Source organism: Colobus angolensis, unplaced genomic scaffold, assembly GCF_000951035.1.
Source record: "Colobus angolensis palliatus isolate OR3802 unplaced genomic scaffold, Cang.pa_1.0 Scaffold308, whole genome shotgun sequence".
Taxonomy (NCBI): domain Eukaryota; kingdom Metazoa; phylum Chordata; class Mammalia; order Primates; family Cercopithecidae; genus Colobus; species Colobus angolensis.
The window spans coordinates 694986-697601 of NW_012116355.1; the positions used below are offsets into that span (position 1 = coordinate 694986).

The 2616-nt window shown below is 57.2% G+C and overlaps 1 protein-coding gene across 2 annotated transcripts in view; it reads left to right on the forward strand.

Annotated features, from left to right (window-relative positions):
• The first annotated feature begins 411 nt into the window (after nucleotides 1–411).
• The window catches only part of FAM214B (family with sequence similarity 214, member B), a 12204-nt gene continuing 9999 nt past the window's right edge, over nucleotides 412–2616 (forward strand). The window contains exon 1 of one of the 2 annotated variants that reach the window (XM_011950474.1): nucleotides 412–721. The gene's annotated coding sequence lies outside the window, so the exon portion shown is untranslated. The remainder of the gene's footprint in view (nucleotides 722–2616) is intronic. The other variant, XM_011950475.1, reaches the window with a different exon arrangement.

Consider the following 2616-nt stretch of genomic DNA (forward strand, 5'->3'; position numbering starts at 1 on the left):
ACAGAAGCCGCACGTGGCCGGGGTGGGACCTCAGGCGACCTGCGGCCATCACTTTGTCTCCTCCGTCATCCATTGGGGCTGCCACCGCCAATCAGAGCCAGCGGATCCTGGTTGGAGCGCGACCGCCCGGGTGAGGCGTGAGGTAAAAGGGGCGGAAGGAGGAGAGGCTCTGAGATGGGAGGGGCATCGTGGTGGAAGGGGGCCTGGCGCGACTTCTGCCAGGCTGGAATCCGAGGGGGCGGGTCCCGGTGAAAGGCGGCGAGACCAAGAGGAGGCGGGGATCGCGGGTGGGGCCTGGGAAAAGCTGAGGATCCTGGGGAAATGCAAAGAAAACGCGAAAGAGGCGCGGGGACAGAAGGGGGCGGGGACCGGGCTACAGGGGAGGAGCTCGAGAATTTAAACGAGGAAAGAGACAAGTCCAGAGAAGGTGGAAGGTGGGACAAGGGAGACGGTGGGCCTTGGCGTTGCGGGGGCGGGGCTCGAACCGAAGGGGCGAGGTTTGCAGGCGGAGACTACAGATAGGACTGCTCAGTAACTGCCCCAACCACTACCACCTACCCGAGTGCAACGGGATCCACGGAACTACAGGTGTGGGGCAGGGTGAGCGTGGAAGAAGGGACGCGGATGGGGGTGCGCTTTGCAGACAATCTGGAGACTGCTGTATGTTGAGGGAAGACACGGAGTCAGGGGAGCAGTTGGGACTCAATGTGTGGACAACAAGGTGCATTCTCTAGGGGCCTCTATGGGGGAAGGGCGGGAGCGCTTTGTTGTGGGTGGGGGGGTGTTGCGAGGTACACTGAGGGGGCTGTGTTGCTGTCTGATGTGGGAAGTTGGAGGAGGTACATGAGGGGGAGGGGACTTGGAGGCGCTTTGACGGAAGGAGGACTGTTTAATGGAGAAGGGCTGGTGGTCCAGAGTGTAGCGGTGTCAGAGGGTCTGCGGGCACTATCTAGGGGAAGGGGTTGTAGGCCCCAGTTGAGGCGGGAGAACAGAACCCCCAGTACTTTGAGAAAGTAACAGTTTAGGGCATTGTAGTAACTGCAGGAAGATACTTGTGTTCTGGGTTCTAGGAGCAAGGGTGATGGGGTTAGTTGGGTGAAGAGGCCAATCTGTTGCACTCCTGTCTGCTCAGCTTTTAACTTCACCTCCTGGCCTGAGCACTCAGAGAGGAGTCGGACCCTGCTTGTCACCAGGGCTTGTGTGACTGTCTCCTTAGTCTATTTTGGATCTGTCCAGCTGAGACTGGGGTTTCTTCCCCTAGCTGATGTCCCGGGGGACCCTTCCCCCACTGGGTTCCTGTCAACCCCCCATCCTAGTTCCTGTTCCTCCCAGAGCCAGCCTTGGTCTCTGTCTCCCCCTCCCCCTCCCTGCCCTGCCCTTACGCTCTGGGTGTGCTCATTTCCCACTTCCTTCCTTGCCCCAGGGCCTGGCCTGGCCCTTGCCCATCTAGGAGCTGTGCCCTGCCTGGGACTTTGTGCTCAGTGACCAGAGACCATGGTAACCAGCAGCAGGGCTCAGACCCCACCGCCACGACTACCACCCAGGTCTCTCGCATAGACCCCTAAGTGACTGGTAGCCACATTTAACCACTTGCCACAAACTGATTTTCCCCACCCTTGTCCTTCCCCTGGGTGGGGAACCCTAGGGCTTCTGTGGGAGGGGGGAAGTGATGAGGAGTATTGAGGATCTTCCGTCTGTTTTGAGAGGTGGGCTATGACTGTAAGCTGAACCCAGTAAGGGTTGTGAGGTTCCAGCCTCAGGGAAGGAAGAGGGAGTAGCTCCCCACACTCCAGGCTTGGAAGCACTATCAGAACCGAGACTAGGACCTAGTTCTCTTGAGGGCTCCTCTGCTTCCCTGAGGGGATTTGATGGAGTGCTAGAGTTCCTTTTGCCCCTAGGCTGGCTGGGAGAGGGTGGGAAAGGCTTGAGTTCCACACAGTGGCTGAATGAGTGTGACAGTGTTGCTAAAAGGGGCCCCAAGCCAGCCTCCTCACACAACTACCCAGGAGCTGAGAGACTGGCTGGGGAGTGGGGGATTGTGCTGAGGACAGACAAAGCCCTGGGGTAGGGTGGGGTAAAAAAGGGCAGGCTGAAGCCTTTTGAGGAGGAGCTGATTGCTATGGCAACACTGCTTCCCAGACAGTCTCTCAGAGAGGGCGGGCCTAGGGCAGACTCTCCAGCTTCCTCAGGACTGGGGCGGTTTGTGTGAGTGGGTGGGGCATGAAGAGAAAGGGCATCAGTTTGCTGTGGTGAGACTGGAGGATATAGCCTTTCTGCTTTGGTACAAGGCTGCAGAGCGTTCGAATGCCTGGAGCTATCCTCTGATATAGATATGAGTGAACAACAGTCATTAGAATTATAGAGCTGCAGAGGCCCTCAGCAGTCATTGTTGATACAAACCCCTCATTTTACAGGTTTGGAAATTTATGGCTAAAGAGACTGTGATTCCCCAGATGTCACAGTGAAAGGGCAGAAGATAGGATCCAGATCGCCTGATTGCTGTTCACTCAGCCCAGGGCCTGTTGTTTTCTTTTTTCTTTTTTTTTTTTTTGAGACGGAGTCTCGCTCTGTCGCCCGAGCTGGAGTGCAGTGGCTGGATCTCAGCTCACTGCAAGC